At 46.5% G+C, this 9,866-nt stretch overlaps 1 long non-coding RNA gene across 1 annotated transcript in view; it reads right to left on the reverse strand.

Annotated features, from left to right (window-relative positions):
- The window catches only part of LOC112953264, a 41,079-nt gene that overhangs the window by 8,285 nt on the left and 22,928 nt on the right, over nucleotides 1-9,866 (reverse strand). The window contains exon 3 of the long non-coding RNA XR_003250555.1: nucleotides 5,352-5,551. This is a non-coding gene — a long non-coding RNA (uncharacterized LOC112953264). The remainder of the gene's footprint in view (nucleotides 1-5,351; nucleotides 5,552-9,866) is intronic.

The following is a 9,866-nucleotide window of genomic DNA, read 5'->3' on the forward strand; positions in this document are numbered from 1 at the left end:
CCATTAAACTTTGCATGTGAAAGTAAAATAGAATTGATGGGCTGACTTTGAGAGGAACATTGATCTTACAAGACCCAGGGCAGAGAGCTTGAAAATGAAAGAAATGGTAAGCTGCAAGAAAAACAAGAAGAAATAGTTTTTGTCTAAAAAACAAAAAATACTTGACAATCCCRTAAGATTAAGAACTTACTAGCATGTACTTACATTAATATGAATATACCCATAGCATCAGGGTAACTTTGGGTTTCACCACGTAACTAAACCTGGACAGATYATTAAGACCCTCAGGAGGGCACTTACCTGAGCTGGTCACCTCATGAAGCCGCTGCTCACGCTCGTGGTGGCAGCTGCACAAATGCTGCTTCATCATCAGCGGGAGCACTGAGCTGAGCACAAATAAGTCAGGAAAGCTCAGGCTCCAGCAGGAAGATTGGCTGATGGAGCACTAGAGCAGTGGAAACCCGGTTTTGTCCAAGATGTGTGATGAACAGAGATTATGACACCTGCCCAGTGCTTCATCCCATAGTCAACTGACCAGCCATGGGAATGACAGCAGTGCTGGCATCTTCCAAAAGATGTAACAGAAGTGACTTCTGGGAGAAGAGAAAYTCAGACACCATATAGGAAAGGCAATAACAAGTTAAAATCCTGGAAGCTTTTGGATTATCCTCTGAATACACGCTACAGGCTTCCCAGTTAAATCACAACTTTTTGCTTTGCTGATCTACTTTGCATTGGAGATCCCACTGGGGACTGCAGGAGAAAATGCCCCTCGGGTGGCGGTGCCCTCAGCCAAGGCACACACTGCTCCAGCTGACCTGGCATCGCTCTGCTGCTGCTCAGGGGACTCCAAACACTCTGGTGAGAGACCTCGGAGAGCCTGAGCGTTCAGAGCATCAACCTGACTGACTGCAACCCGACTGGCCAACCAGGCATTGGTCAGGGGAGGTTACAGACCTCATTTCACAAAGGGAGTGCACTCAGAGAAAAGCAGCCTCATTTGTCCAATTATGTGACAGGTTTGCTGTGTTTACAATGAAAGAAAATATATTAGACAACGTAAAACCTCAGAATGCATTTTCTTTGAAAGATGAGGCTTTTAAACAGACAGACAATAATGAAAAGTTATAACTGCTTTTTCTAACATAACAGCTTGGCAAAAAAAGATCAGAGTTTAAAACTAATCTGTAATGTAAACAAATTTAAAACATCATTGGTGTTGAATTACGTAAAGAAGATGGCTGTGCTGATCAACTACTCAGAAATGTCCCTTTTGTAGTTCATGCAAAGATGACTGAATTTGATTCTCAGCACATGCCCTGCACGCCAGAACTGCTCGGGATGGTTCAAACCAGTTAAAAATCATGAATCCGCAGGCAACTGTAAAAGGCAGCCAAACCTGGGCCACGAGGCGAAGGGCTCTGAGGCATCACACATCCTCCAGGCTCTCTGGACACGCGCAGCACTCACTAGCGCGTGCCCCGCGCCCCTCGCGCTGCGGTGTCCCGGCGGTGCCCAGCTCACCCGCAGGGCGCCCGGGCTTCCCGGCGCCTCCTGCCGTGGCACGGGGCTCGGGGCTTCACGCGGCCCAGAGGGACATTCACCTCGCACCCCTCTCCTGCACTTAACGCCGCACACGGTAGAAGATGGGGCAGCTTCAGCGCGAGGTACCAGCGCTGCRTCCTCCCCTTCGCCTCCGGTGCACAAACCACCTGAGATGCCACCACGCAGAATTAAAGAAGACTCGCCTTATGTAGCTTCGTGTATCTCATTAATCTTTTACACCAACTGTGCTGGAAAATGAAGAAGGACTTTTAATAAGACAGTGATAAGAGGGGATAATAGCTCTTATGAATTGCCATTATTGTTTCTAGCACAGAACTTTGACACTCGCCAAGCAGGAGAATACACAGAGTGAAGAACATTGATTTTACAAACATGCAATTTATCAAATGACACTAATCACCTAAATGGCATGAAAATATACCTGGAGACTTCATAATGTCACCTTACATTCCTGATAGGATTTGACAGACAACGGGAAAAAAGGTTGCCTTAAGCTACACAGAATTGTACTGTGGGGGAAGATTATTTATTTAATATCAGCTCTCATTAAATCCTCATCTCTTTTGGCTTTTCCTTCCTTTTAATTTTACAACTGTTTAAGTATTGACATCTTTTCTACTATCCTGGTAGGGACTGCCTCCCATCTCAAACCACAGCACATCCTCCTTTTACAGCGAGGAAACAAATGGAAGAATTCGTACTTGATCACATCCAATGAACGGATGAGAGGGAAACAAGGTGAGGCAATCACACCCTGCTTGGCTGTCTAGGAGATACTGAACAAGAAACTTGTCTTCCGCTTCATTTTCAGCCCTTTCTGAATCTTATCTCCTATCTGGCCTCCTTCTTGGAATCCCATTTTCTCAGGTCAAGCTAAAAGGAACAAGCTAGGTTATCAGGACATTAATCCATTTATCTTCTGAGCACTCACATTCCTGTTGAAATCATCAGATTCTTCAGCAGCTCTTCTCAACCTCCCCATATTCCCTCGCAGCATCCAAGACATTTTGGACCTACTCAGACAGCACAAAAACAGGGCAATGCGCTGCTCCCATGTACTCCTGTGTAAACCTAATGTAGTTTTTGCGCACTACCAATGAAGAAGCACAAGCTGAAGCAGTATGCAACGCCATATTCTCTTCGGGGCTTTAATCATGGTTTAATGTAGTAGAATTGAAAAGATTTCTGAATAAATATAAAATGATCATTCACACTGCAGAGAGTACACTGGTTTCTGATGCAAAATGTTCTGGTGAAGGAGCCTTTCCATTCTGTGTGCCTTTCTCTAACAGAAATAAGCCACCGATTTGGAGGCCAGCGACGGCTCCGCTCGGGCAGGGGCTCCGGGAGCACCCCGACACGCAGCCACAACCACACCAGCGCACAAGCGGCAGAACACAGAGCACAAGGAAAAACAGTCCCAAATATTCTCATTTTCCATGCTGGATTGATCTCACCCGCTTGTTTTTCCGCTTTATTTTTGAAGCGGAGGAGCCAGTTCTGCACTTGGGCAGCGGCAGCCGCTCTTCCCGGCCACAGGACACAAGGGGACGCGCGGACGCAGCGAGCGGCGGGTCCCTGCCGGGCCCCCACGCCCACCGCTCTTGCCACTTCCATTCAGCTTCATCGCACGGAAAGACCTCATTTTTTAATAAAAGCTTGACCTGTTTTTATCACTAATATCAAATTTGATCCTCAGCAAATGAAGTCAAATGAAAGAAATCCACACTAATTTCTGATTTGCTTAACCGTGCGTTCAACTCACCCCAAATGCCATCTAACTAATTTTCCTAATGATATTTTTTCCTGTAAATTGCTTTAAAATAACGAGGTGCAGAAATAAAACTTTTCCCATGAAGAGAAAAAAAACGATATAAATAGAGATTTAATTGTGCATGCTAAATGTTTCCAGCAATGCACTTAATGTCAGAGCTACTATTAGCTGATAAAATCTAGAATTTGGAAAAGGGAGCGATAAAACACCAAAAAAAAAAAAAAAAAAAAAAAGGAAAAGTCAAGAATCATTATAAAGCTTATTCTCTATATAAGGTAATGTACATTTAAAAAGGCAACTAAGATCAGATTTTTTTTCTTTATGTTGTGTTCCATCTTGTGTTACGCTAGAAGAAAAAGAAATTTCACATAACATAGTTCACAGTCGTATAGAGTAATTATTGAGATGACTACATGAAGGCCCCAGTAAACTGTTCTAGTCTGAATTGGCTCAAAATTTCATTTTTCACAGTGCATAACTTAATATCCATGTCACACTTCTGAAAGACTGTCCATGCACTTCAAGGCTTCAAACAGAACAGAAGTATTTGCAAACATATACTGAACATATAGCCTGAATGAGCAGAGAACTGCCATTTGAAGGCATGTTACTCCAACATCCCAGCAATCCAACAGCTGTAGGGAGCAGATTTTAAGTGGCAACTATTTTGGGCTCTAGAGAAGTTCTCTGYGTCTGTTACTGGAAGGAATACTGAAACAGAAACATTAAACACTTGAGAAGATGAGAATTTAAACAGTCCAGAGTGTGTCTGAACGCTGCTGTGACCAGCCAAGACCCACCACGAGYAGATCTAGACACTTGCTCTCGTTGCTTCTCTGACTGCAGCTGTTCTTCAATGAACAGGAAAAGGGGAAGAACACAAAGGAGCTAATATGCACACAGCTTTACTCTTGGCTGATGTGAATTTCAGATGAAACTGTTTTTAAATGATTCAGTGATCTGAACTGTCCTGCCCATTCCTATCCCAATACCTACCTAGCAATAAATGTTCCTACTGGCGAGGAATTTTTTATCTGACAAAAACAGGAGCTTGGTGCTCCATTCCCACCATGCTCTGAAGAAAGCTGGGTACATAAGTSGCCTTTAGAAATCTCCAGTTGCTAATTTAAGCCAATCTTACCTTTCTTTGCATACATATTAGTGTAATACCCAGAAGTTACAGAGCCAGCAGGTAGCCTAGTACCAATACACTTCTATTTGAGTACCTGCCAAAAGCCTTTTTATCTCCCGGGGAAGGGAAGGATGCACTTCTTGCTGTGCACACACACCAGTGCGGCCGGGAAGAGGCTCCGCGGGCAGCCCTACGAGGCCGAGCTGGGTGCTCCTAGCCGGCCACGGGGACTCCTGCTCAGCCGGAGACGCTGCCAGGGCCAGGCCTGGTTTATTCCTCCAGGCAGGGGAGGAAGGACAAGCTCCCACCCCGGCCCTCTTTATCTACATCTGTATACACCTCACCAGGGACACCAGGGACACCTTTACTGAGGAAACCTGCCAAGAAAACCATGGGGCAGACCCCAAAGCCATTATCCAACCGCAGCATTTGTTCTTCAGTTGAGTAAAACAGCAACTAGAAATGCAAAAACTCCAAAGATGAAAGGTTTGGAGGGAAGTTGTGTTGCTTTTACACAGAGCTATGGAGACAAAATGATTTTTCGAACCAGAAGACCTCTCCTTTTCCTGCAGAAATACGTCAGCGTGTCRGCACCACGCTAGGCCCCATTTGTGTGTGTAGATGGTGCTCCTTGGGCACACAGGCACTGATATCATTTGACATTCCTCTCTTTTTATGCCAGTTCCCAGAGAAGATGGCAAACGCTCCAGAAGTAAAAGCCCTGTCTGTTTGTCAGCTTCAGGCCCACGTGTTTTATATGGGAAGTTGCTGATTAGTCGACAGGGGCTCCTCCTAYATCCTCCCTGTCATTTTTTGGAGAGATTTCACCCAGATAAAAAGGATGGAAGATATTGTACAATGAATGAAAACATTTCTTACCTTGACACATCCTGTAAGTCGCATTCTAGCCTCCAAGCCATTCCCATCAGAAATGCTATGCCAAAACCATGTTCTATCTTCTACTATTTTCGGTATCCAGTCGTGCCCACCTCTCGCTCTAGCTTTTCACAGAGTGAGGTCACTGCTGCCTTCTGCATCACACCCGGGCAACTGCTGCATCGCAAACAGCTGTGTAATTGCTGGAGAGAGAAAAACAGGCTCTGATGTGCTCATTCAGTCATAAAGATCTCCAGCAGCTCTCTGGGAATATGAGGACGAGCAAAAAACCCTTTTGTTTCTCTGGGAAATATGAAAGGCAACTACCCAAGTGTAGTGTTATGTCTGAAAGGGTTTTTTTCTTTTTTTTTTTTTTTTTTTGCTCAAGTTCTCCTTTTCAGTCTGTCATGGCTGGGGCTTTTCCTCCCCGCTGTTTCAAACCAGCGCAGTAATCAAAGAACCATTTAATTGGACTAATCCATCCAGAACACTGATATTGCACCAATTAGGTGAAAGAACCTGTGAAGAGCTGCTCGCTCCAAACAAGACCAGTTGCCGTTTCAAGTCTGAAACATGTTGGCCTGGGACACAGAGACTGCAACGGGTAAACTAGACAGAGCTCCACRTTTCGCATCAGTGGACAAACCCAATCTAGTGTACGTACGTCCCGACCACACCTGRAGCACACACGCGGCACGGGGCAGGCGTCAGACGAGCCCCGCGTGCAGGACGGGCTGCGAAGGCGGGTGGCGAGGCGGCGCGGGGCCTGCGGGGCAGCGCGGCTCCCCAGCCTGCATCGTCCAGCCCTGCCTTGTCCCAGCCCTGCCCTGTCCTGCCCCGTCCGGCCCAGCCCCGTCCCGCCCGGCCCGGCCCGCCCGGCCCGGCCCGCCCGGCCTCCCAGGCAGCCTCCACCCTGCAGCCCCGAGGCTGAACTCCTCCGAGCCACAATACACACTACACCTCCGGGAGGTAACAAAATGAAGATGTTAATTATGAAAGGAGAAGCTGCCAGAATTATTAGAGTTGTGTCAAGCAAATTAGAAGCTGTTATTCATATGGAGAATAGCTTAACATATGCTTGGGCTTTTTTTTTTCATCTATTCATACCCAAGACTGGAACACACTGGACTGCTTCTTGTCGCCGTGTTCCCCACCTGTGGCAGCATATCACAATGAATCCCTGCACTTCTAATTTATTTCTGTCTTCCAAAGGCTCCTCTTTGGCACAGTAAGGCATTGAAATGCTGCCAAATTTTCCCTCCGGTGTATGGTGACAACTGGGCTTTGCTTCTGAAAGTTGTACAGATGGGTCCTTCAGATCAAGTTAGCATCTTCTTATCACTTTCCGATTATGCCATATTGTAGCTTAATTAATAATAGCCTTCTCCAGAATGTATTCATTAAAACAGCAATAAAGTCTGATTGCATAATGCAATGTGGCACATTCTCAGCACTTCACACTAACCTTGCATGGTAGCAGTCACACTTCTGCTAAAGCAGGAGAATTTAGATTATGCAAATGGTTAGGTTCTTAGTTCAGAACTGAAAATGCAACCAAGAGATATTTACGCTAACGGTTYTCACAGAGCTGATTAGGAGCCCTGCGTATGTGTCTGTGTAAGAGAAAACATGCATGTTCATCTTTACTGTTTTCTCTTCAGATGGCTAAACATTTTGAACTTGTACTGTTTTTCAGCAGTTTAGTTTGCATACTTTCTCAAGTGTTTAATTTCCAATTCTTCTTTTCCAGAGACAAGCATGTTGTAGCTGTCATAAATCTATATATACACACAACCATACAATCCATTTGTACRTACAACCAAGCAACAAATCGTGCAATGAGTTGTGCGTGAATAAGTGCCTGTACAGTGACACTATGCAAGTGCTCCCAAACAAACTGAGGTTCCAAACAACTTGCAGTGAAACTGGAAAATGATGTGGCTTTACTCTTTATGGTGTCTACACCAGGCTACGYATGACCCTATTCAGAGGTACTCCATACTGAACGTAGATACTCGTTTAGAAATGTAGGTGACAAACATAGAAATGTTAAGATACAGATTTTACCTTCAGAAAAGGTGCAGAACTCCTCCGCACATTGCTCTGCACTGAGCTGCAGAAGGAGAAACGGGAAAGTAGAAATTTATAGTCCCAGAGTGCTTGGGACTCAGCACGTTCCCCGAGACCCAGGGATCTTGCTGCCACACTTGCCTGTCAAAACACCAACAAGTATTACAGATAACAACCCTGACAAAAAGCGTTCTTGAAGAGAAGCTTTTAAAGMCAGCAGATCTGCTCTGAAGAAGAAAATGCCTGCAAGGTTGGCAATGTGTCAAACACTTTTTATTTGACATTACCTTAACTATATAGCTGCAACCTAGTGCATGTAGTTTGAATACTAATATGATGCAATCATTAAAGAGGCACAAAAATTTGCTTCCTCTAAACCCAAGTGAAGCTTGAAGCACATCAACCAGAAATGTCAAAGTCATGAATAAAATGAGGGGGAAAAAGGAAGGTTATCTTGAGGTAATTGTAGGTTTTTAATGAAAGGAGTCGTGTCAGCCTCAAAGCTATGTCACATCTCACAGATATGTAAATAATACTGACAGATTAACGCTGAATCCATAAAAGAAATCAGAGTTATTCACTCAGAAGCTTTTAACATGCAGATGTGAATGAACATTTGGGATATCATCCCTGTGCCAAACTAAAGCACAGATGTATGACACCGAGTCGCAGGCTTTACCTTGCCGGACAAGTGCCCTTTATATCATATTTACCTTGAGGTAAATAACTCACTGCTTCCCCAAGCAAAGGACTGAGCCAGTGCTCAGTAAGAGTTTTACCGCCAAGCACAAACGGCAGCAGGACAAGCCCCAGACACACAACCTCGGTCAGCGGGACACTGGCACAGCGGAAGCAAGAAGAAACCTTAATCCTTGCCTGGAATGTATTTAGGGTGTTTAACACACAGAAATGATCGTGGCACGTGTTTGCTGTGTGGGTGCCTGGCGCTCTCCACGGAGACGCACCGTGTGCCCGGCAGGGCCAGCGCGCTCGCGGGCAGGAGCTGCCCCACGCCGAGCTGGCGCACGGAGCAGCCCCAGGGCAGCCGGGCAGCGGCAGTCGCGGCATCCCGGAGSCTGCAACAAAACCTGCAAGAACTCAGTCCCACCGACGCAACACCTGCTACGAGATGCACATTTTACACTTGAGAAAAGCACACAAACAACACCTTAAGCCCCATGTTACTTGAGCTATTACACTTATTTTGCTTCTCTTCCCTGCTCTCTCCTTTCTCCTGCCCTGCTATTTTCTAATGAGATTTTAATCCATCCGACCAAATTTGAGAAACAAATACTAAATGTACAACCTCAGGGCTGCAACAAAATCAGAATTTTTTAATCAGATGCGTCTCTTATTCGGCATATAAAAACAAAACGTTTACCTTTCCACTCTTAACTGCACATCGTTTGCTACTAGCTAACTCCCTGCATAAATTCAGCAATGACTTTCTCGAGCAGAACWCTGCCCTCAAGCTGCGGTGGTGACTTCCCATCTATTCCAAGAACATATGTCAAAATTTTATCAAAGCCATGAAATATGCTAGCTCTGGCTGCRGTCTGGTTTTATTGTCCATTTCTGAACACGCACAGAGCTTGGCTCCATCTTCTCTAACCGAAGAAGAGGGCTTGGCAGAGGGCACAGGGGAGCTGCTGCTGCTTTCATGTTTAAAGCACCTTTCAGAGCCACCACCGCTGCTGCTGGAGGAGCATCCTTTTCTCTCCTTACCACTGCTCATTCTAATCGTTTCTCTTTCCGAGASAGAAAAAAATCCACCTCTCTGAACAAAACCTCCCCCTTGCTGCCRCAGTGTCATTCCTGACCCCCTGCTTTAGTGCCAGAACTCCCCACTCTTAATTCTTCACTCATAAAACAGCTTCTCCTCCCGAGTTCAAATCCTGTTTTGCTGCACTCATTTTGCTCAGGGACTTCTAGCAATAATCCACCACGTACAAAATACTGCAGATGAGAGAGCCGCCCGGCTGGAGGTTTGCGCTCTAAGCGGGCAGTGTCAGTCCTGCCCGGAATCAACGGGCGCTTTGCTGGCGGATCCCCGCAGAAGCGGCGTGCGCGCGGGGCAGCCTGAAGCAGGAGGTTCCCCTGCCGAGCGCGAGCACAGCTCCGCTCCGCGGCCTCTGCTTGGCACGGGCGCTGCTCCTTCCACAGCAACACACTGCGAAGAAAACCACGGGGAAAAGAGCGAGTTCCGCCACCCAGGCCTCGCCACACTTCGCATTTTGCTCCGCTTGCCGAGGACTCTAAGCTGCCCCGAGCTGCTCCGGGTAACGGGGCTACTGCCCTGCCGAGCCTCCAGACCAGYGGCTCGCACCACCCGCCGCTCCCGGGCAGGGCAGCGAGGAGCGGCTTCCCCGCACCCTTGTGCTCCGCGCTCTGACAGCTAATAACGTTCTAGCTGGACGGGCCTGCTGAGGGAAGCCTGCGGCTGGGCTG

Source organism: Nothoprocta perdicaria, unplaced genomic scaffold (assembly GCF_003342845.1).
Source record: "Nothoprocta perdicaria isolate Ctin4 unplaced genomic scaffold, notPer1 scaffold_107, whole genome shotgun sequence".
Taxonomy (NCBI): domain Eukaryota; kingdom Metazoa; phylum Chordata; class Aves; order Tinamiformes; family Tinamidae; genus Nothoprocta; species Nothoprocta perdicaria.